Source organism: Rhea americana, unplaced genomic scaffold (assembly GCF_003343005.1).
Source record: "Rhea americana isolate MKP2758 unplaced genomic scaffold, rheAme1 scaffold_62, whole genome shotgun sequence".
Classification (NCBI taxonomy): Eukaryota; Metazoa; Chordata; class Aves; order Rheiformes; family Rheidae; genus Rhea; species Rhea americana.
In genome coordinates, this window is record NW_028186779.1 from 3,773,694 (window position 1) to 3,800,040 (window position 26,347).

Consider the following 26,347-nt stretch of genomic DNA (forward strand, 5'->3'; position numbering starts at 1 on the left):
TTTTTTTTTTTTTTCAAAATGTTACAGCTATAGAAACAATCTCCTGGACAAAGTCAGACAGATGTTTTTTTCTTCCCCCCTCCCCCTTTCTTTGGATGGAGTGACTTTCTCAAGAGCACAGCTGAAAAACCTTTGGAAAAAAAAACACACACACAGTCTCAGGCGTTGGAGGTGTCTGGGGCTGAGGATTACAGAAGTTCAAATTGGCTCCCCCTGTCAAAATTACAGCTGCACAAAAGATGGTACAATGTATCAGCCCAGGGCTCAAAAGGACTTTTTCCGGTTCTCAAGAACTACGCAGGTCTTGAGAAAACGCAGCTGTGCTGTGATCAGACAGCTTGTGCTGGCTGAGCTGGGGCGTTCCCCCCATCCCACCACCCTCTACCCTCAAACAAATTGGTAAGGATGCCAACCTGCTAAGGAGCGTGATTAAAGAGTACCTCCCTGGCGTATTTGTCATTTAGGGATGATTTACTATAAGGGTATACCCTCTATGACTTCTTATAATATGTTTTCTTTGTTTTCACACTTCCCTCTTGAGACTTGAAACTTAATATCTATTCCAGCAAACAGAGTTCTTGCTCCCTTGCCCTCTCTGTCTCTTTCTCTCTCTCCTTCCAACTTATTATCTTTGTCCATTGCCCAGATGAAGTGAGCTGATTAAAATTTATGTGCATTGTCACTGAGGTGCTGTTTTAACTATACAAATGTGTTTCAAGGCTGTTGTACTATTCAAATCCACCCCACCCTGGTGACCCTGCTAATCTCAAACTGCAGCACTTGGCAGGTGATGACTGCTGAGGGATCCCTTTACAAGCTGCACCACACCATGGTTTTGTGGTTGTGCGTGTGTGCATGTGTGTTGGTGTAAGGTTCCAGTGTGTTACACTTGGACGCTGCAGCATCCGCCAGTTGAATGCAGGTGGAGCAGTTCGGTGGCCTACACGCAGCATGGATATTCTCAGTATGATTTGCCAGAAATCTTTGCCTATGCATTTTAAATGCCGCATTTCCCTTCTTCCTTAAAAATGAACACAAGGTGACTGGTTATAGACTGGCCAGCTGTATAGATAGATTTGCAGTTCCTGAACAGATACACTAGCGTTACATATTGGGGGCATATCRGGGGCACCTTGGGAGCAGGTTTAGCTCAGTTGGTTAGTGTGGTGCTGCTAATGCCAAGGTCACGGGTTCAATCCCCCTATGGGCTACACTGAGGGTTGGACTAGATGATCTCCAGAGATCCCTTCCAACCTTACCATTCTATGATTCTATGATATTCTGACCCTTGTTTATACTGTCATGTTGGTGTCATTTAACACATGACACCAACACAACTTCCTTCTAGCAAGGACTTAATACTTCAGATGCAAATCATGCTAAGGTCTTTCAGAAACTATTAAGGAAGGATAAATTGTATCCAGATATAACAGAGACAGCTAAACTACTCATTTGAAATTCCCATTTTGATCCCTGAACAAATGACAACAGTAATCTGGAAATACAGAGATCCTGCTGATTCCTCACAAACTGGTCAAAACTTTTTAAAGTCTGATTCTTTTCTACAACTGCTTTTTCTGTAAAGTAGGCTTTAGAAGAAAGCTCTGGTTTTACAGATATGGGAACATCTGCAATTTTTGAGTTCTTCTGTTGATGACTATTTAGATCTAAAAATTCTCTCTTCCTCTAAATATTATCCTTTGAAACTACTGCCATTTCTTCTATTATATTCTGCCAACTCTAGAATTGATTAACTACTATTGCCTTCTGTCCTTCCTTCTCGCTCAATAGTACCAATTATGCTGCTAAAAACATCACCCTCCTCCCCCACCCATCTAATCACATTCTTCTCTTCAAATCCTTCTGTAGGCTTTTCTATATTCGGTGGAATTTTCTTACGCTTCCATGGTAATCTCTGCTTCTGCCTATATTCCTGTTCATCTTTATTTGTGTTCTCTTCTCAGTTGCCTAAAATTACTGCCAATATCCTTTTGGTATCTTTCACCCAATTCACCTTTTCAAGATGACACACTGATTTGTGCATCTAGCTGTGCACCACATGGTCATCATCATCTCATTCTTACTTCTGGGAAATACTTGAGCCTAAAACCTACCTTTATAAATCATACTTATCCCTATATATATAGATATTGGATTAGTCTGAGACTAGATCATCTTCCAGATAAGAGATGCATTATCTGAACATTTCCTCAGAAATTTAAAATTTTATCTTAGATMGTTTGTATATCACAGGATCCAGTAACTTGTTGAAAATACTAGCCATGCAAGTGTTCTATGTCTCATCAAAATTTCTCTGATGCAGTTCTCAGGTGGTGGCAAAGCATAAGCCTAACACTGACATACTGTGCAGTCTTTGGCAGGTCATTTAATTTCTCAGCCTGGTTTGACTCCCTCTGTAAAATAAACTAGAGTAGTTGTTCTCCAAGCTAGTGATGATGAGGCTTCTAATGACCTTTATCATCTTTGTCCATTTATAAAATCTTCAGAGAGGCTGAACTGATTCTTGCTATATCAATGTACTTTGCCAGGTACAATGAAATAACCAATCTCAGTTACTACTAATGTAATAGAAATAAGCTACAACACTGTCATGAAAGTTAATTAATAGTTTTCCACTGCTTTAAGCATGGAAAATGCTGCATAAGTGCCAAGAAGGTGCTTTGTTCACTTTTGGTCAGGGACATTTTGTGGCGGGAATAGTAGTAAAATGTGTTGAATAAATCATTCACTAGGAATTGTTCAGTCAAATCCTAGTATTATTACTGGAGTCAACTGCATGCAATTAAACAATTAAATACATTAAAATATTTACAGTTTTTATTTCAAATGATATATTCTGTGTTACTCTCAAAATCTCTCAAATTCATACTATTCAGTTTTACAGTAGCTATATGGTGTAAAGTGTGCATTAAGTAGCCTACATAATATAGTGACAGTATTTTTGATTAGGAATCTTGAGAGCATATTGCATGTGGCATATGTTTTTCCTTTTTTCTCCCCAAACGATCATCCTTGAAAACAAAGCTCTTGGAAACACTTGGAGATGAGGGGGATTTTCTACTGCTGCTAACTTATTTCAAAGCCGACTCGAAATACAGGCTAAAATCTTCAATATCATTTTTCCTTATTGTTTTCTGAGACAGAGGATTAAATTTGATGTGTATTGAATTTATAGATTAATAACACCAGTTTAGACCCTGGGTCAGTGTTGCCAAGTCCCCCACTTATTTTTTATTTTTTTAAGCTTTATGTATAAATATAGTTCTCATGGAAGGGGAGAAGGGAAAAATCTGGTATCACTGACTAGAGTCAATATCATAGAAGCAGATGCTGTGCTAGCTCCTACTCAAAGCTTTGTCAGTACTTTTGATTTCAGATTGTTATATCCGCTCCTATACCAAGACTTACCTCTTTTTCAAGTAGACCAGCAGTTGTGGCTSTGTCCAAATTATGTAGGAAAGCTCTGTTGTTTGCCAAAAGTTCTTTACAAATTAGAAGGAGCTACAGTAAAAGGTATTCATGCTTGTAATAAAAATTTGTTATCAAAATTTTGAAAGGCTAAACCTTTGCTCTTATATAAGGCAAGTGAGCATGGATCTCAAAGCAGAAGCATAGTAGTGTTCTAGTGCAGTCAGTCCGCCTTGCATAGATGTGAACGGAGAACACGCATGGAGAACAGCTGACTTTTCACAAGATTACAGAAAGAAGCACGACCAGAAGCACCAGCTTCTCTATGAATCTTTTACACTCAACAAATCAAACAGAAAATACTACCAAGTCCAACTGACCGTATTTTGCCTTGCTGTAAATGACCACAGATAGTGACTTGCAAATCTGGTACCTCTCTTTCCTTCACCTCAGCCCTATGAACACAAGGTCCACAGGCAGAAGTGGTCCTAATTACAATGTAAGAGAGAAGTTCTATGTTGGCATTATACAAGGATGCCAAATGGTGCCCTCTTATATAGTCGTATATGCTTCACACATCCCACTATCTTGTTTTTAATTTTGTATGATTTGCCAAACTAATTGCCTGCACTGAACAAGGCAGAGATGTAGGAGGAAACAAATGGCATGTGATCATACAGTTAAAGCCTATGTCATTGTGCACATTCATGGTGTATATCAGGCAAAATTAGGCCTTAATATTCTTTCTTTAGTCACCGAAGTCCAAAAAGCACTGTATCTAAGAGTTACACTGATTTTCAGAGTTCATTTAAGAAAAAGACAGTATAGCACATGCTCACTGTCAAATACTGAGGAGACTGGCATTATACAAGCTTTTCCCAGTGCTGTCATGATTGGGATTATGGAGGCAAGAACAAATCAAGTCAGCTGCTCTTTAGTAACCACTCCCATAATGCTATCAGCATATTCTAGATGTGAGATAGCCTATTCTTTCTCTTAGGAATAAACAACCTTGAATTACCTCACAACCACATGCACAGGGAGAGTTACACATTGGACATATGGTATGTTGTTACCCATGGAAACTTTTTCTAATTGGCAAATCAAGAGTAAAAGATTTTAAATCAATTACAGTATGTAAAAGGTCATCTTTGATTCAAGAAAATTAAATTCTCAAACAATATTAGTGTATGTATATAGCTGGTCCCTCAGTCACTCCATGGGGGGTACAGAAAAAGCACTACCTTRTTTTATTGGCTATCTGTGGCCGTTATCTACATGGTTTCTTCTGCCTTCCTCTGAAGGACATGACTCCTGATGAAGATAGGACATGGGACTACATGGTTTGATGTTGTACAGTAATTGCAGTGTTTCTTAACATGTTAAAATCCAAAATGGTCCAAGCCAACAAAATAGGCAAAAATATTCCTAATAACAGATGTTTTAAATGTTTTTAGAAGCTTCACAGAATATGACCCACAGAATGTGGTGCCGTCTGTCTTAACTTATCCAGAATACTCAGCCTATCGCAAAGCCAAACTTTTTAAAGAAAGAACATTGCAGTAAAGGTTTTACATTGAATGAGCTTCCGTGTTTTGTTTTCTGTCACTACCACAAAGAAACTCTGTGAAAGTGTTAAAGATAAGTCAAAGCATAGAATGTTAATACATTTATTAAAAGATTAGTAAGCAAGAAAGCTTAATTCATTCTCATTAGCTTGTATTTCTGTAGATTGCACTAACATAGCTCCCACCCTGCTTACCACAACTAAGACTGCATCAATGTGCCTATTACAAATGCCATATTTCTGGTACTTATAGATCAGCTGTAAGTATTTTCCTTTGGACTAACCATGGAAATTCAAGCCTGTAACCTAAAAAGCAGGTRAAAATACTCCATTTACTCACACAAAATCCTTACTGCCAACTACCTAAACAGAAAGCTTTAGGAAAGACAGCTAAAAGTGACTCGCTATGTCTTCAGGTCTATCCACCTGCTACTACAGGCAGTTATGAAATAAAATCTTAAACATAGCAATAAATTAGCCTACAATATGGTCTGATTAGAACTGACTGGATGTATTTTTGAACTTTCCAAGATTACTGTTTTGCAGCAGAGTGCTTTAAAATATCTATGATCACTTAAGTGCACAATATACCACAACAGTTCCAAAGGAGGGTAGTAGAAAAACAGTCCTTGACTCAAGAGTTCTCAGATTAATTTCTGCTGTGGTTGCACACGTAGCCACAGCAAACTCATAGGGTCACAGTTGCCAGACACACAACTGAGTAATAAAAAGTGAGTTTTTACACAGTGGTTGCACACAAAGTCCCTGGTGGCCACACTTGGGAATTGCTGGTTTAGCAAATGCAACACTTAATGAGACTGTAAGCCTCAGTTCCACTCTTGCTGCAAAGACAAATTCACTTGGACAAGTCATCTTTGCTTGCTATCTTTGTTTAACTAGCCAGTTCCTCCCTAGACACACCACCTCCCTCCATCCAGGGCTGTGGGAAGAGCATTTTCCTTTAATGACTGGAACTGACAGCAAGACTAAGTACTATACAAGCATCTGTAGAAAAAAAAGTACTGCTTTTGGAGTTAACATTTACTAAACTTTCTATCTGTCTCCCCTTTTTCATTTTACAGTTCACAGTGAAAAGCAGCACTTGTATGAAAAGTATAGTTCCTAGCTGAGTCCAAAACCAGTTCAGTTCAAGAACAGGTAATACAGACTTTGTAATGGGACCTCTCAAACCTATTTCAGCACCGACCTACATATCCCCCACCACAGGATGGAAAAATAAAGCAATAAACTACAGCAATGTGTCAACTGGCATAATTTTGATGTGCACCTCAAGAATGTTATGAGACATGAGGCTGATGTCTAAAAGACTTCTCTAATCCATTAAATGCATGTTCTGAAGTGACCTTTTGGTACAAGGGAAAACTCTCCAATTAAAAAAGTGACCCCTGCCTACTCAGTCCTGGACCTTGTCACTGTGACTCTCACTGTAATGCCATTTAATACCTTTTAATACCAAATGTGGTGACAGAGTTTATCATTAAAGTCACTTTTACAGAACTGAGCCATCAATTCATTTCAGCAGTCGCCCTTTCTCATAGAACAAATTATCACAAAAAATGCAAAGTATTTGCCTCTTCCAGTAACAGATGGTCCTTAGACAACAGAGTACTGAATCTTATCAATAACACTCTCAGCTACACGGGGAAAAGCAAGCTTCCTGAGCCACAGTGTAAAGTACCATTTACTGCCACAAGGGAATGCTTGGTGGGGCCAGAGTTCTTATAGCACACTGACTTGAAACAGGAGATACAAGATCCTGAGGGGCCAATTCATATAGATTTTTCTAAGGTATGGACTATGTTTCCTTGGGGAGAGTGGAGTGGGGGAGAAGAAGGAATGCAATTTTGAGTAAAAAGGAGTGTTATAATCTAAAGGAGAAAGAAGAGAGAGGTCTTGGCTGATAGCTGAAAGGTATTGAGGGACTTGAGCACCTTAACCCAGGAGGGGCATAGCTGGAAAAGCAGTTCTGTGCTGCAGTGAATCAACCTCGGTATGGGTGAGTGTATGATAACAGAAAATACTGAAGAAGCAGCAAATACTTGGATAAAAGAGAAAGCTGCTTCTCCCAGCTGTCTGCTAATAAAGGTGCTCGCAATTTCATTCTAAAAACGGGGGAAACAGGAGGAGGAGGAGTGGGTGCACTTTCTCATTAAAATCCTTCCTTAGGCTGCCAACCACATACCCACGTCTTACTGTCTCTATTTCTTCACCATGGCTAAACATTTTAAATACATAGATGAAGGGAATCAACATAGGAAAGCCAGAGCCTTTTACTTACATTTTGTCTGTACTGACCATTGATGGTCTGAAGTAATACACACCTGCCTACATACTTAACCCTGCAGAGGGAATTAGTCCCACAGACTGCAGTGAAATCACAGGTGAAGTCTAGAAAGCAGTGCAGGACCAAGGTGCAAATTCCAGTATGCTCTTAACAGGAGCAACATCTGCTCAAAACCACAGTTAGGGCATTGAAAATTCCCAGAATATAAATATTAAAAGTATACAGTTAAAACTCAGGACACAGGCTGTACACTACTGCCCAGAACTCCCACCACTTACCCCTAAAATTCATTGAAGTTCTGTTGTTGTTGTTGTTTCTCTGGGAAAACATACTTATTTACCCCAAAACATTTTCATAGAAAAATGCAGACAGTTAATATCAGTGCCAAAAAGATTGTTATTAGTGAGTTTTTATCCTCTTCTGCACTTCATACCCAAAAACACTTCCTTCCTCTTTGAAGCAGGAATCCTTCCTCTCCTGCTTCCACACATGCATCCTTGCTTTAATTCTGTCCAAAAAAAAAAAAAAAAAAAAAAAAAAAAAAAAAAAAAAAAAAAAAAAAAAAAAAAAAAAAAAAAAAAAAAAAAAAAAAAAAAAGGAAAAAAGGAAAGAAAAGGCAGTGGACATTTTCAAATCTCTGTTTCCTCTCATGGGAATAGCCTCATATTTTTCACATAGCCCAAATAAGGTCTATCAAATATTCCGTTTACAGCTGAACGTTCCAAAAGAAGATGCTTAAAATTTTCTTCCATGGACTATAGCAAGGAGGAATTATTCTAAATCTATTCTCTTTCAAAATCAAAGGCATGAGTACTATCAGAAATGTAAGAGATAACCTCTGTATATCGCCACATCTGAAAAAAATCTAAAGTTCCTGTTACTCTCTTCCCTCCTACTTCCCCTCATTCTCTTTCTCTGACTGACAGAAATCAAGGTTAGTAAAAGATCTGCATCTTTTCTTACATTTTGATAATTATATTTCTTTTATGTAATTGGTTTTAAAATATACCTGCTTCTCATAACCTTCCCCATTACAAATAATGCTTGCTTCTGAGCTGACTTCAAAATGGGGGGCAAGATCATCTGTGAAAAAGCTCCTTTATCACCCTGCAAAGAAGGCTGTGGCTGAGGAAAAGTGCTGCATTCTGAGTTTCCTGTACTGCTCTAGGTTAGTCCCCTAGTTTGAGGTACACAGCCCAGGGCTGAGCATAGCTGCAGCTGATATTTAGGCACCTGATCCTCACAACAGAAACTACGGTGCTCAGTTTCCTGAAGTTCCCATTTCATGGATGGAGAGAATTGTATCAGGGCAAATTCCACCATAACCCACATGCTAAGAGAGAAGCCACTGAAATAAGCTGTGACAGACTTTACCTATTTATTGCATGTCCCTTTACAAAGAAGAGCATAAAGACCTGCTTGGACAGCTACTAAGCTCTCAAGGCATGGTGGGAGGCAAGAAAGTCCCCAGTGGTATGGGAGTTCATAGCAAGAAACAGACAGGCAGGGTTCAAGGTGAGAAGAGGCAGTCTCTTGTGACTAGATTAACTCTCACTGCTACTCAGAAAATCAATAAGTTGACTAAAATAAACAGTAAAGCTAGGAAGACATGGTGGAGAGAGTGTTGTACAATGCTTTTTGTTTCTATTTTGTTTGATATCACTACTTTGAGTTCTTTCTGATTAAAAATGCCYCAGCTTTTATTCAGATAAAATTGTGCTCTTTTGATTTAAAAGCCTTTCAGTCACTTTGGGAGCTCACTACTGAGAAGAAGTCTAGGTGTGGCCAATGGTGGAGTCCCATCACATCAGCCAATGGAAAATATTAAAGATGATGTGCAATTGCTTAACTCCCATAATTTCGAAAGATGTAGGTAGCTAGTTTGTAGGCCTAAATCCTACCTTGGACTACTCCTCTATTTCTTAAAATATTATTTCTGCTAATACTCTCTTTTGTGAATCAAAAAACTAGTAAGACACTAACCTGGAGTATGGGACACCCAAGTTATTTTCCTTTTCACCTTGACAGGAATGAAGACTCAATCTACTCAGAAGAGCCTGTAGTCTGATCTTCACCAGCACTCAAATATCCAAAACTTCTTCAAATATCCTCAAGCCTAAATGGATTGTGGTACCTGCTACAGACCAGAATTAAAGCCTGTAAGTCTGACGAGGGAGGCAAGCTTATCCACGTTATTTCCTGTCAGCTATCTTCCAGATGCATTTGTAGCTAGGAATTAATGCACATGAACTGAGTTTGTCCATTTTCTTCATTTAAGTGCATTAGTATCAGCCCCCTTCCACAAACCACACACAAAATTTTTTTTTTACTTCTTTGCCWTTGAAATTAGCTGTTGTGAATTCCATTTTGAAGATCCTAATTATTCCCACTGACAGCATGTACAGCCTCATGTCTAACTCCAGGTTGAAACAACAGTACCAAGATGCCTAAAAATGAGGGATCCCTTAGTGGCTCTAGCTCTTAGCACTCAGAAGGACAGTTAAATCTATGGCAGCTATGAGAATTTAAGTATCCCTGAAGATAAGTTGTAAAAGGAAGGGGGGAAGTTTGCAAAAATTTCTTAGTAATTGTGGAGATAAATCCATTATTGTCTGGAAAATGCTCAGATGCTCCAGAAGAGAAGCAGGGGAAATGTAGATATTAAACCCAGTACATCTTGTAGAACTACACTATCTCTATTGATCTGCAAACAAGCAGCTTAGCTTAAGCATGGGAAGCTGGAAACACAGAAATTATTTAGAACAATTTATCTTCTTATATGTTTTTCCTGTATATTTAATCTAACTAATTTTATTCTTGTTGTTGTGCTCAGGTTGCACTTGGTAATCATACATAGTAACTGAACTCATAGATAGAAAAAGAAAACTCCATATGCAGCATACACTATCTGCCACTTATCTTCACTATACAAATTTATCTTGAATCTTAATCTATGTTTGCTAGTACTCAGAAATGTATAAGAATGTGTAAATACAGGTTTTTATGTCTCCAATCCTATTAGTGTTAATAGCAACATTGAACCCTATGTTATCATAACTCCCTCCAAAAAAGCTAAAGCTAATGGTTAAATGGTAAAAGCAATCTCAAAAGAGCTGAAACTTGTTCAGTCACTGAATATCTTCACCCTAATGACTAAAAGCATTTAAAGCACTTTTAGCAGGGCTTTATTAGCTGATGCACATGCCTATTCTTAAAGCTAAGGATAACATGTCAGTTCTGCCTTGGAACAACCCATTTCAGGATCACGCCCTTGTTAAATAATAGGGATAGTTCAGAATTGTGTACTGGGCTGCTGCTACTGACCGCTACCTGAAAATGAGAAGATAGTTTAACTGTAGCCCTGTGTACACGTAATTGGCAGACCTTTCCTGTGCAACACAAAGTAAATAGTTTGCTTTGGTCGACCCACGGACATGGTTTCCTGAGTTCTCTAATTATGTTGAAGGTCTTTTATTTGTTCACCTTTGCAGAGCTGATGCAGCTCCATACCGTAATCAGTCTCATGAGGTTTTGAATATATGAGTTATCAAGTGAACAGGGAGATGGACAAATATACATGCAGGAAGCTCATATTAAGGCACATGAAAAAATTCSTGAAATTCAGGAGGGAAAAAAGGACAGATGGATTTTTTAGTAAATACTGTTGCTTCACATTTCCTTGGCTCCATAAGGGAAAACATTTTCTGCTAAGAATAGTAGCTGGAGTGAAAAGGTACCAATTTATCTGAGGGTATAAAATGAGGTGTGAGCTATTGAAAAAGGCAATTCTAACGGTGTTTGCCAGAAAACAGCCAGCATATCATACCAGGAGGCAGGGGTTAATCCAGTGGTAAATTTAGCAYGCATACGTTCAGAGAAAGCTTTAAGCAGCAGAATACTTAAATGATGAGGTGAAAATCTGGTAGCTTCACTTCAAACAAGATACTGAGGACAAAAATATTGGTATAGCTTTTGCAATTTCAGCTTGAAGCTCAGGGGTTGGGGGGGGGGGGTTGTTGTTGTTTGTAAACACTCTTCTCAAACCTTTAAATCCTCTTTCTGTTCCCAGGCTCACTGAAGCATCATCTTCTGGACAGTAGGCTTCTGCCAGCAGATAACTCCCTTAAGAACCACCAAGTGGATACACTCAGGAATAAGTAAGCATACATTCATGAACAAATAGGTATTGCGTCCATACACACTATGGAACTCTATGTATTTATTATGCTCCTGTCACTGCTTTGTTTTCTATCTTTTATGTATTAATCCACCTCCTGTGGCATAGGGACAGAGTGAAGCATGACTTCATCTTTAAGCCTGGGCTTAAATGTTTTGATGAATAGAGTTTCAGGCCCAACAATGAGGCATGTGGATAAGTGTGCTAGTGGATTCAAGTGCTTAAGGGTAGGAACATACCTAAATACTAACCCAGTTTTAAGAGGGTGTGGGGACAGAGAGACTACTGCTTGGGGTGTTTTATTTTCATAGTTCCTGTGGAAATGGGAGGAGGAACTCCTGGATGGCAGGAGATTCAAGAGTTTTGACTGGGCATCTTCTGGTATAAGGTTTTTCAGATCAAGATTTAGCCAATGAAATTAATATATTTTCTGTGAAAAGCCAAACCGTCCAGTAGTATCCCTAAAGAGAGAACTGCATGGTTGATGCAGAGCAAACAGTAGCTGCAATGACCAAGTATACAGGAGGTTTGTAAGTGGATGTTATACATGCTGCTGCCTGTGGTTATGAGAGAATTAAAAGCATTTGCTGTGATGACAATTTCATTAACAAGTTTCCACTTTGCTCACAAGAGAATATAAACCAGTTGTCTCCACTGGAAGAATCACATCCTATGATCAGGAAAACATCAGAAAGGAAAGCCATAACATGGAAGAATTTAATTTTACAAAACATTACATAAAGGTTGTGGGTTATTAATGGAAGAGGCTATTGCTATTCAGATTCTTTCCTCTTCTTTTGAATGGAAACATCAGCCTGTAATCATAGGTTTAAGGCTCTGGAGTGGATGTATTTTTATTCTCCGTTCCTCAGTACAATTGATATAATAGATTTGCAAAGCCAGTCAGAGAATAGGAATTGTAATGAGACACAGACAGCAGTTGTGTCACAGAGACAACCAAAAAGAGACAGCAGGTATGGCCTCATGGCAGATCTGCCAGCACATGACTGTGCCTACAGTGAGAGAAGCTGGGAGAGTGCCAGCATGAAGCCATTCGGCTTTTCTGTCTGTGAAAGATGCCTATAAGAGTCAGGCTGGCAAAGGACTGAAAAACACTTGTAGCATTGGGAAGAGAAGAGGCCTTGACAATTGAAACTGTAAAGGCAGAGATCAGTAAGTTTGAACTCTAGAGTGCAGAATGAGAGAAGTGTGACTTTCAGCAAAGAGACTGGACTAGAGGAAAAGATGTCTAGAGCTTAATGCTACAGGGCTTGAAGTGAAGAAACATTAATATTATTGAAATAGTTACTTTGAAAGTAGATTTTCAGTATGAAAAAGGAGCAGTCAGCTGTTAATCTGATTCATTTTCAACTGCTTTCTAAGGACATTCCATAAACAAAAGGAAAAAAAGAAGTTTCCCACTCCATAACAGGAGAATTCCATAACGCTCAATTTTACTGTCTGGAACCTAATACTGGAAATAAATGCTGAAAACCTCTCCACTTGCTCCAAGAGAGTGGGGGAAAAGATGTGATTTATCAGGGCATTCTGACTAATGCAAAGCTGTAAGGTGCATCCACAAAACCTGCTTACTCTGGAGGTTGCATTAAAAAAAAAAGAGAGAGAGAGAGAGAAGTATGGAGGCAGCATTTTTTCCTTTGGGGGTGGTCTGACTAAGAAGTGACTAAGAGTTCTAAAGGAGAAAATTATAGTAAGCAGAAGAGCATCCCAGGGTATCTGCAAACAACTGGCATAAGTACAACTTTCAGTGAGTCAAATGACTAACATGCACATCACTAAGCACTTTGTGCGGCATCGCTTTTCAGGCTATCTCATGGTGTGTAGGCTCACACWCTGAACCTCTATGAAAACTACAAAGGTAACTAAGGATGCACAGGCAGAGGAAGCAATAAAAGTTTAGGACTAGAATGTGAGGGAGTGATAGTGATACAAATTTAATTAGGTTGTATGAGACATTACTGTCCCAGGGAGCCAAGAAGTTTGTAAGCTCTAAAAAGATAGCAAACTTCAATAAAACTTGGAACTCTCACAAGACGTAGCAGAGTTGGGGAAGATAACACACGGTTTGGTCATGTTTCAGGCTGCTGTGCTTGATTTATGAATCTGAAGGCATGGCTTGCACTAAGCAAGTGGACCTGGTTTATGAGAGGTCACTGTATATGCCTTCAGCTATGGATGCACCACAGCATTTCTTCATTCATCTGACAAAAACTATTGGTCAGAAATATCCTGTTTATTCTGTCTTTTAACCCAATATTACAGGGGAATGAGGAATATAATTTCAAGCATATATATCCATGACTGATTGTGAATCAAGAAAAAAGACCTCAGTTTTTTTCTTGAGGTATACTTTTGTATGGTAAGATGCATTAGAAGGGCGGCATATCTGACACTTCCATCATGACTGGAATAATATTTCATATATTCAGCTATTTCAAAAGGACAATACCTAGCTTTTAGGTTCCACAGTTGTGCACAATACTGCCTGAACCTGCGTTTGCAAACCAAATTCTGTGATATTCTGAATAGCATTTTAAGAACTCTACTGGCTAGTTGAAAGAAGAGATAATGAACTCTATTTCTTACAGAAATAGTGAAGATACCACTGTAGACCATGAGTGCTCTTAGGGAGTCCTAGTGAAATTCCATCTGAGCAAGCTGAAATCCCTCCTGGAGCTTATCCTTTAATGCACTTTATATCATCACCATCTTTCTAAATGTGGCAATTATTAATAAATTAATTTCTCATCTGTGCTAAGCATGGAAATGGCACAGTTGAGTATGATGTCTCTAACTCACATTTCCATTTCTCCTTCACCTTTAATCCTGCACAGACTATTCCTTTTATTGAGGGATGGAAGTAATGAGCATCTTTTGATGGATAGCCTCAGCTAACCCCTGCAGGATAATGGCAGTCAGGACTGAGAAACTGGTAAAAGATGTCCACAGCCAAGTGTAAGCAGAAAAAGAAAAGTTAATCAGCTTGACTGAAAGCCACTGTGGTCTAAAACCAAAAGGCTCAGGACCTAGAATCAGGAGACTTAGGTGATGGAGCTGTGAACTGTATTCTGACCATACTGTTGAATGGGAGGGCAGTTTCTGACGATCCTCAGGGTCCCATCACTAGATAAAAATTAATAATATTTATTCTGTCCAAGGAAGGGGTTGTTTCTCCTGCTGGTATTTTTTCATTAGTTGATGCATAGAATTGATTTTCTTTTCTTTTTTTTTTTCTTTTTTTCTTTTTCTTTTCTTTTCTTTTTTTTGGTAAATATTATTCTGTTCCAGTGGAAACACTTTCTTAAGTAGGAAAGTCTTGAAGTGTTTCCTACATGCAGTCAAATTAGATTTTCACCCCTGGGATGATAATATTTCCATTSCTCCAGCCATTGTCTGTCTTGTCCATTTAAGAACAGGGACTATTACTCCTCACATGTGTATATAACATCCTTCATACTGTGTCTCTCATTTCAAATGGCACCTCCAATCTTAAATACAACCAAGCAACAGGAAGTTTAAAAACCATTCTACAGATGCAAGTGATTATTAAGACCAGTCAGGGACAGAACAAGAAGCAGAAATCAGAATTTTCTGCTGTCCACTCCTTAGCTTAATTCAGAAATCCAGGCACTTTTCAAAGAAAGCAGCAACCTATCCTTTGGCACTATGGCTTTCTTTAACCTCCAAATGGAAAAAAAGTATTTCAATTAAGTTCAATTAAAAAGAATAATAAAACCTATAAAACTGTCCTAACTTTATGGATATTTTGAGCATACTAAAAGGCTGTTGAAATGACTAGAAGTCTCTCCATTAACTTCCATGAACCCTCAATAAGAGTCTTTATGAACTCAAAGCCAGACAGAAATGAGTGAGGGAAAAAAAAATCTTTCAGGTAAACATATCCTGCTCTGCCTTAGGGATTTGGGTTCTGCACACAGAGGAAAGAGGGTTCAAGATAAAACTGAAGGGGAGCTCCTCCCTTCACTTTCAACAGTCAGAGCAATCTGAGAAACATTCTTATATTAAATAAAATCTATCCTCACTTACACTCACGAAACTGAAGGCAGAATTTGGCTGCAAGACRAGTGTATTTCTTAACTATTTTGAGTGCCATATGCTATATGAGTGCCATATGTTAGCATTTCTTAACTATATATAGCCATTTCAAATGGTATACAGAGTTAAAGGAGAGAGCACTCTCCTGATCTCCCCTTCACCTCTCCTTAGAGCTCTCCTCCCCTCCCTGTTCCTTTCCTTTTCTCTTCCTTCTGCACTCCTCCCCACCTACACTCAGCTTCCTTCATCACACTTCCTACTATTTTTTATTTTAAAAAACAAACAGTATCTTGTATTTCTAACAAACCTCCTCCTCCCCCCCTCCCATCTGACATCTGGTTTTATTTTCCCCCTTCCTCCACGCCATGTACGGCATGGGTTTCCATTTCCTCGATGCTATGGCGATATGACACGGCTGTGATAAGCATAGAAGCTAAGTGGAAGGCACAGTCAGTGCTCCAGCAACTCTCCAGCCCATCCTCTCCATGTGTGCTCTCCCTCTGCTTCCCTCTCACTCCATCCTCCCCACCTATCTGGATCTCTTCAGGACCTCTGGCTTTCCTCCCTTCCTTGAGCATTTAGCTGAAAGCAGCTGCTTCCCATCAAAGCTGGTTCAGCAGGTATTTTCCTCCACCCTACTATAACCTTTTCTTTTTTTTTTTTTCCTTAAAAAAAATTTTTGCTCTTTTGGATAGCTAGCTTGACTTGGGCATAAAAACATTTAAGCTTTGATCTCTCCTGCATGTTAAACAGCTTCCACTACGCACCTCAGCTTATTTTGTTGTCTTTAGAAATGCAAAGCCTGACTGCTATGGCTTGGTATTTCTCAAAAAGAGTAAACAGAGTAACAGAGAAAACACCATTATGAGTGTCCCACACTGCCTGCACCCTTTTGTGTTTCTCTGGCAATTGCAAACTAGAAAGGCTGGGCGATGGGCTTTTCCATTGTCAGGAAAGCACATGATATGAAATGAAGAGAACAGCTAGAGTTTAAAAACTGAGGCCACATCATGTTCAGGAGCAAAACTGAGCACAAGCTGTGAGAAAGGAGTCCATTACAGGGAAAGGGCTGGAACATATGCCTGACTGCAAAGAAAGAATTAAAAGTTTTTCACTAGGTTGGTCTTTAACTTTTTTTTTTTTNTTAATTCGGTTGTGGTCACAAATAATGGGAATTATTTTGATTGTTGCAATGGAACAAGTGCTTGAAAATGTTTGCTTGTGGAAAGGAGAGAACAGTAAGTATTTCACAGGAAGAACTTTAAGGCAAGGTAAAATTCACTTCTATACAGATGATCAGCACAGAACTGATGGAAAAAGTTATGCTCTTAGCACAATTTAAGATTAGCAGGATTCAAGGGGTGCATAGCCCTTTGCAACACAGGGGAAGAAGCCTCACCATTTTTACATGAAATGGAAAGCAGACTTCTGATGCTCTCGTTCCTCACCGCAAATGCAAGTCTGCTATTGAGTGCTCTCTTGAAGAAGCAAGCCCATTTCCAGCATCCTTGAATGGCTCCATATTGCTACTGCCACTTGGCACTTTCTGCCAAGTTTCCCTCTTAAGAGCTGGAATGTGAAAATGTCCTTTATAAGTAACAGTTCTGTGATGGGAGAAACACCACAAAATGTTGGAATCAAAACTGGCCTAAACTCTTCTCAGCCACCCCCAAAAATGTTTATAATTAAAATTATATAGGCCAACAACGCTTATCTGAATGTGATATTCTTCTGAGGTTTAGCCTCAACTTCTATCTTTTCAGAAGTGTATAATGGAGCTTTTGTACTTTTTTGAAATACTGTCATTTATGTTTTGCATCATTTATTGCCTTATAATTATAATCCAACAGTGCCATCCACTGCTTCTCTAAATAATCTTTGCTTACAAATTCTTCCTTAAGTYGTCTTACATAAGTCACGACACTAAAACCAAACAATTTGACTGTATATCCCTATACAGGTATATAGGAATATGATTTTTTTTTTTAATGAACAAAGTCTAAATTGTAATCTGGTGTTATCCATAAGAGATTGCCAGAGCTGTCAAATAAAACTCTTGAGCTGTAAATGACACCATATTTCATAGTTAGACAAACCATACTCAAGTCACACAAAGAAAGTTTGAGTGCATAATTTTATAATGCTTCTTGAAATCAATTCAATAAAATAATTCCTTTTGACTCAAGTCTTTCCACAAATACAATAATCTAGTTGATGGGAAAAGAACACCTAATTATGTGAAATGTCAAGTAATTCTTCCAAATTCTTTTGGAAGACTTTTTCTTCAGCAATGAGTGAAGGCATCCAGCACTCCAAAGAACAGTGGTGGGAACACTGAAATTTTCTTAGATGTCATCTGACTGCTGGACTTACAGATATGTTGAATYATTTGACACTTGATAAAGGTCTCTTGAAGAAGGTGGCAAGTATGTTTCTCATTCACCATTAATGGTGTTGCCTTCCTACCTAGGAAACCATAAAAATTAGTCTGAATTCAGCCAAACCATTGATATTTTCTTGTGGGTTTTTTATGTGTCTTCATGCTATATTGCAGTCTATAAACATGGATGTATATAGATGCGTGTATATATATAAGTGTGTGTGTATATATATATATGTAGGTATGTGGGTATATATGCAAATGGCCACACAAACAGTGACTGCACTTTCTTTATACGCACCTATAATAATACAAATAATATATAGGTGCACGTATTTGTTAAATATGTCCTAAATTTTTTTCTTCTAGTTTTATATTTAGGAACTCAAGTAAATACAGACAGCTTTAAGAGGTGATAAGCTCTGGCTGAGTTTCTTTAGAGTTCCAAATATTCTGCCCTTTGGAAATTTCAGATAGAAAAAATTGAAAACATTGGCCTGAAATCTTCAGATAGACTAATTTCTGTGTGTCTAAAATAAAAAAATAAAAAAATAAAAAAAAAAAAAAACATTTGGCATCAATATACTGTCAACACATAAGAATATCTGAGAATCAATATTCCAGGCTCCCAATTCCATTACTTCTGTTAAGTCAGCACAAATTTAGAACTGATACAAATGGCCAACTGAACATTTTTCTTTTATGAGGAATCCTTACTATGTGGGCTTAAAAAAGGCGTCTATGCTTTCACATAAAAGATACAGATCAAGCACTCGCTGTGTATCAGAAAAATCCAGCAGCCAACCTTCAATGTTATTCACATCTAGCATAGAGCATAAGTATCTTTTATTTCTTTTTCAAACTGGATCTGAATTTGGGGCACATTAACAAAGAGCTGAAAGAGAAGTTATGCTGTATAAAAGACAATAATTCCATCCCTGACATAAGCATGTGATACTATACATAGTTCACCACATAATGCAATTACATACATTTGTAGTAAGGACGTTCTTCAAATCAGTGAGGAATTGGATTTWAAAAAAAAAATAAATAAAGATTGCGGCATTGCACTACATAGAAGTTCCCAGGCTGGAAACTGCATCTAGAAATGAATAAGCTATTTTAGTGTTAAGAACAGAACATTTATTACATAAGGCTTTATAAGCGCTGCATGGATGCACACTGACATATAGAACATAAGCTACTTTTAAATTAGTGGCCTATTTACCATCTTAATGCATGAAACCAAAGAAAATGTCCTTGAAATACACCATTTCCTTTATACTTCCTGACACTGAGAATCATGACATAAATACACTATTTTTAACTTAGTTTGCCAGTCCATTTCCTACCAGAATTCCACAGAATTCTCTGCAATTTAAATTGTCCTCTGAAAGCAACTCGTGACCAGAAGGGACTTATCGAAACGAGTCCCAAGGATGATTAAGAACTCTGGACGTGTGCAACTGGAAGTAAAGTAATTTAGTGGTATTTTTTATTTTATAACTAAAAGGATAATGTTTATACAAGCATTACTTCTGCCAATACCTCCCACTACAGTTAATTTATCTAACCCTTGAATCATCAATAGCACATGAAAAACTACAAACATATATCTGGCCAATACTGAGCCAAAATTCAGGCATATGGACTGTTGTATATTCTGTCATCAGGAGTAAAGCACTGCAGTACATTTCTTTCTATTTATAGTTCAAAGAAATTAAAACGAAAATTACAAAACCTTTAGTGTCAGCAAAGAAACTACAAAAGCTGCCTGGGCTTACACAGTTCATGACCACAACTTCACCATACGCAGTTAAAAAATAGTAACTGTGATTGACAGTATTTATCAGTTTTGTTTATGTGAAACTAAAAGGAAGACTTGTAATACACTGTAGAATGTCTAATTTGACACTGTATTGTATACTTGGAGTGAAAACAGTAACAAAGTGTGGGCAAGTTCAGTAGCTAAATGCATGGTTTATGACTGAGAAAACTCTTTCAGAACAAAAGTTCTTTCCTACTATTATGTATCATGGCTACACGTTTAAAATATAAAACCCAGCACATTTATGAGAATGTAAAATTTTGGAAAATTATTTCTCAAATTTCCAAACATATACACACACATATATCTATATATACACACACACCTACCTAATATAATTTATGAAAAAAGCTTCTTCAATCCCAAAAGTCAATATCCTTCCCTGCCTACTTCTTAAAATTTTGCCAGGCAGACAGGCTCTTTACCAGTTATACACATCATTACATTGCTCAACTATTTTCAATAAAGATAATGGCAAAAATACTAGGATTAGCAGTGAGAGAAAGTATACTCTAACATAGACATGAATCCAAAGGTCAGATCCTTAGATGCCCTAAGTTGGAGCGGCGCAGTTGATTTGAATAACAAAAAACTGAAAAATGAGCCCAACAAATTTCCACAGACCTTCAAAGATTCATGGAAAACATGGCTGGYGGAGCTCTGAAGACATTATTCAATACATATTACTGACCTAAGGGAGGATCAGATTTCTTTAACCAAAAGTCATTAGCTATTAAACAGTGGTTCAGAAACATTATTCAGCTTATTCCTAAAATTTGCCAGAAGCTAGAAGGATATAATGGGAACTGCTCTTATCTTTTTTTCAAAATATCCACTGCTTATCTCCACCACATACTGGGATAGATGACACTCTCGATCACCTGCTTTTCTGCTCCTCTCTCCCAAAAAACATTGAAACAGGGTGTTATGCACACTCAATCCTTCCATCTGGCTCTTGGAAGTGATGATCTAATACAAAACCTTCTCTATTCTGTCAACAGAAAACGCAATGAGGCCTGAATGGCCACCAATATGACAAAACCAAGTTCTAAGATTAATTTATATGCAGAGGCATAAAAATTAATATATGGCCATAATGAGGTGTCCARTGTGTATTCACATTAGATCCAGCAGATAGATGTTGAATAYAAAGGCATGTCAGAAACTRCCTTTCCGAGGAGAAGAGATGATAGAAGTGCTGCCGAGAAAATAACTTTTTTTTTAAACAGGCTGTTTTTCTTCTTTTTTTAATATGTGGGAGAGTACAATGCAAAACTCCACTACATATAAGGGAGAGAGGTGGCCCTATCACCTGGCGTTTTTCTTGAGTTTACTCTATTTCCAAAGTGCTGGAAGAAGGCAGTCCAGCCCACACTGAGAGCTCAGCTCCAACTGGCGATGAAGCAGCAGCATTGCCCTTTGGCAACACTCCGAACACAGCATTTTGAAGCCTGATCTCAGAAGCATCTTCATTAGATGCCATGCCCTAAAATCACGTAGTAATATGACTTAATCTACCCTAGCACTAAGAATACTCTGCCTCATCAGCATCAGGCAGAGAAAGAGAACCCAAATGAACAATGGAACGGTCATGTCTAACAGTGGAAATGTCTCYTATGGAGTGATTTTGTTGTTCCAAAGTCCACGCAGGGAAGGAACAGGTCCTGACAGCCAAYAGAAAGACTTAGTAGACCTAAAACCAAGGTGACTATTTATAACAGGACAACCCTAACAAGTCGTGAGTTTTGGTGACAAAGATTTGATCTTGGAATCCATTATCCAACCCAAAGAGCTSGATTAATCAACCCAAGATTTTTATGCAGGTCTTCAGTTGGGTAAGAAATAGCATCACAAGAGAATCTCTGCCTGTTTCTGACCTCCAGTTTCTGTAACTGAGCTTTGGACACATTGCAGATTGAAGCAGATTGAAGCAAATTAAAGACTGGAAGCTTATAGTCTGCTTCAATTTATGGGAAAATAAAATATGTTTAAGGAGCCATTTACATTTGCTGGGTTGTATTGCATCTCTTCATGAATGTTAGCCTTCCGTATGGTCATAAATTGTGGGATTTGCAGAGGGTTGTCACTACTGTCCAGCCCATCCTCAACTTTGGCAGACGTCTGCTCATTCTGTGCCCTAGATTTGCAGTCTCCACAAGACTGTATTCTGGTGATAAAGTATCACCAGGTGCTTACATAGTGGCACTCATTTGTGATGATGCCTCATGACTTAAAGTAACATGGAGTAACATGGAGCAATGAGTTTATCCTCAAGGTTAAACTTTTAGTTCAGAATACTTATTTCCCCCTTGCTGCTGCTGTGGGTTTTTTTTTTTTTTTTTCATTCATTGCCATTTCTTCAATGTATGCACAGATTTACATCCTGCCCCAACATATTTTTCAGTATTATACCTGTCAATGAGGATCAAGTTTAAGCCTTACAACAAGCTACTGTAGGCACGCCTGGAAACTACAGGCAACATGTGCTTAAGTCCACACCTGTGAAACAGAATGACTCTGAATGTGTTTTCTTTTCCTGAACACTTTTTGAGTACTGTCCTTTAAAGTTTAGTAGACACTCAGCAATTTGTTATTGCTGTGGGAGGGAACTGTTTTTTTATACTTTAGAAATGCACAGCCTTCAGGAGTTTGGCAAGTGGAAGAGGAAAGGCTGTTCCTCCTAGCTATCTCAGGAACAACAGAATCCCTGTATCATGCCAAATGTTACCATTTTGCAGAGTGATGCTATAACTTTATCACACTCAAACATTTTATAAGGCAGCATTTGTTTGGAGGATGGAAAATGAATAACATTCTTTCCCTGTCACCTGTCTTTAATTTCAAAAAAATTCAGTTTTATAAAAACTTCCACAATGGGAGAAAATGATTAATTCCTAAATGAAATATTATCAGCTAAACATCTTGGCCAGAAGGAAATCACTGGAACAGAACTTAGATTTGTTACGCAGAGCTGTAAAGTGCAAAATAATGGCTAGATGAAACACCAAAAATGTCTTCAAAGATGATAGGATAATATTAAATAGATGAAGGTCACTTATTAATTTTAGAATCTTTTTGGTAGGAGCAAGGGCTAAATCAACTATTAAGCTGTGATTTTATGTGAAGAGGATGAGTTCCGCATCTAAATTAATAAAAGGACTACATGAATTGATACTGTGGTCTTTCACATCTGCAGACCTACTTGCAGATCCTGCATTATACACATAAATGCCTTTGCTTTTGCATGCAGTTCTGGTAAGTTCAGTGTGAATAAATTAGGCATGTACATTTGGTTATTGTAGAGTGAAGACTTTTTTCACCCTTTGAATCTAAATAAAGTTTACAGTTGCTATAAGCTAATACCACCTCCTATCTGATTTGGTTCATTATATGAACCTATTATCAATTAACTGTCATATGAATTAACTGGTCATATTTTCCAAATCTCTGAGTCATTTAGAAGCTCAAATCTCAATGATCTGAATGAGATTTACTGTAAGACAAGACTCCAAAGGCCCTCAGGTGGTTTTGAAAACTGTCAGCACTGTAGTTCCTTCCAGATGTTAGGTGAGTGCATTCTCATGAGCAGAAATTTCATGAAATGTTTGGTCAGTTTCCCTTTTCCTCTATTCCTACTTAAAGTGAGGGGAAAAACAAAAACCACATAATGGACCTTTCAATACAAAACAAGATTCTTTTCTTATATATGTATAAAAATGCATATAAGAACACAAATAGGCACAGAAAAATCCGCTATGCTTAAAGTAGTGCAATCTATTGTTCTAATCACTCCCTTCTGAAAATATGACATTTAAAAAACCCTACTCTTCCATTAAATGCCTTTGTGACTTCTACTGAAGATGCCAGAACTTGTTAGGTTTTTATCAAAGTCCTGTCACTGACGTCAGTAAGGAGGGACGACAGCTGCTCCAAGATTAAGATTGCAACAGAGTCTCCATTGGAATCTCAGTCTAAGCCAGACAAAAACATTCCATAAAAAGGGGGTTCCCTTTTGCAACCACAACAGAAAGTTGGGGGGGGGGAGTGGGAAAAGAGAGAAAGAGGTTTTATACAATCTGCCATCATGTTTCCTGTCTGGGCCACAAAATTGTGGCTTTCTTTTTCACTGTAGGAAGTGACCAACATCTACTTCTGTACTCAAGGTCTCATGCTCAAGGTTGCACTTTGCAGCGAGGGGGGGGGGGAGGAAGGGGGAAAGAATCCATGAGACAAAAAGCATTAAAAATCCAGATCCTWTGGCATCTTTCCTACCAGTCTACCCCTGCAAAGATCAACTCCATACTGCTTTCAGTTCTCGAGACTTACTCTGCTTAGCCAGATTTCCTTAGAAATGAGGACTGAAGAGTCTACGTTGCCATCCAGTCAGTTTCTCCTCAATAATTTTTGAATTTCCTGATCATTTTCAGCCAAGTTTGACAGAATGGTAGGTGCAAGCTATGTGAAAATTGGCATGTGGTGCCAATGTGGGAAAGGTTGCAGCATACCATTAACAGACATCACAGAATACAAACAAGAGATGGGTGAAAAGGAAGCAAGCCTGAGGAAGAGTCTTTTAGAGRAAAGTCTATGGGAAACAAGACTGGTGGTTCTGCTATTCATAAACTACTTATTATATGAAACCAGAGATTTCACCTCTTTATAGTCTCTAAATCAGTGTATGTCCTCTCACCTTTTCTGCAGCAATAGGTATCACTGCTTTGTCTTTTCTTAGATGAAGTCATTTTTYATGCCCTTAAAGCAAGTCCCAAGCTACAATGTAGTATGCTTACAGGCGCTTAACTAGGAAATTTGACTGTAATCAGTACTTGCAATCTTCCTTTTCAAAGTCTAGTAATGAAGGGTTAATAGAGGTAATTATATAGCTTTTTAAAACCAAGACACTGTGTAGTCTTAGCAGATGTTAATATSAGATGAAGAAGTTTAATACAAGAAGCTAATATCCACATGCAGGGTCTTCTTTAAAACACTAATACTAAAGCCAGGCAAATTCAGCTTCTTTACATCCTACAGCAAAGTCAAGGCCCATCAGTATATTCTGTGTGAACTGGCCTTGGACAACTCTCCTCCCTCTCTCTACAGAACAACTTTAAAAAAATATTTAGTGTCCTTTTGATCTTTTGGCTCCCTGCCTTGGCATGTCTTATGACTTCGGCCGGAACCTGGAAGAAGCATCTTCCTAATTAATAGCTCAGGAATTATTTCAGACTGCCACCCACCAGGACTGTTTAGTTAGATGGATTTGTGACCTTTCAATGGTCTCCTCTCCAGCCTTGTCCCAGGGTGCTGCGGTGACCATTTTGTGCCTGTGCCACCACAGTCCTGCCTATCCCCAGGCACCCACATCCTCAAGTGACCCRTAAAAAACTTGCAAGAGCCCTCTACAATTCAGCTTTTCCAGTGTATAAGAACACATTTATATGTTCTTTTCCCATGATCCAGACACCACCAATGCTGCAAAGCAATGCTGCAGTGCCCTACTCCCTCTTAAAATACCTTTGTGTGTGGTTAGTAAACAGCTCCAGATACAAGACCTAACTGATGAACTGTTTCTAAGCCTCCCATTAACATAGTCTCAGACTTTGTAGACCATTACAACTGTTTCTGCTTCTAGCAAAGTGCCTCCACCTACAACATAACTAATAAAACATACTGTTAACATTTATTTGCAGTGTCTGTATACAAACATGCAAGGAGAATTCACAAACAGATACAAACTGGAAAACAATGCTCCCCAGCATAACTTTATGGCTTGATATTTTCAAATGACAACTGATTTTGGGTACCYTTGGAGTTTTTTTCATGTCCAGAGTGAAACAGTTATAAGGACTCTCAACTTACAGAAGATTCTGGGAGCCCATAGGCTGAAGCACAATCCCTTTTAAGGTATTTTTAAGGATCATCGAAAGAATAAGACATCCAAAACAATTAGTCACCCTTGAAAAATCTTGACCATTTATATAACTTTTTTTTTTTCAAGTTGTGAATAACTGGCTGAGCTTGTGAACCCGTACACTCAACTTTATGGCATTTCTTTGAAGGTTTGTCTGTCTGTCTGTCCCACAACAGCCTGGGAATTCTGCATTCGCTCAATTAAAAATGTTAGAGACTCTTCCAAATACTCACAGCCAACGAAAGTGAGCAAGACAGTAATGGGGAACACAAAGAACCTTCATCATCTGCCTAGTGCTTCCACTTTTGCCCCCTTAGGTCAAAGATCTGGTTGACAACATTCACTAACACTTTCTGAAATAACAGTATCATTCCCTCATCTCTGCATCTTTCCAATAGATCTTATTATGTTGTTCTCCCAACAAACATCTTATTTTCTGAAATAATGGCAGGGAGGAATTGGAACATGAGGAGCAGAAACACAGGCCTTCACAAGGAGGAAAACGGAGGCTGTGGGACATGGGTGGCAGCATAAATGCCCTCAGCACATACTTCTTTCATGGAAGCATAATTAGTGAACCTGGGTGATGGAGATGGAGAAGGGAGAGTGAGGAGGAGGGGATATGTATAAGGTGTCCCCCCCATTAGGTAGGATTAGTGGGAAATCAGGGGCG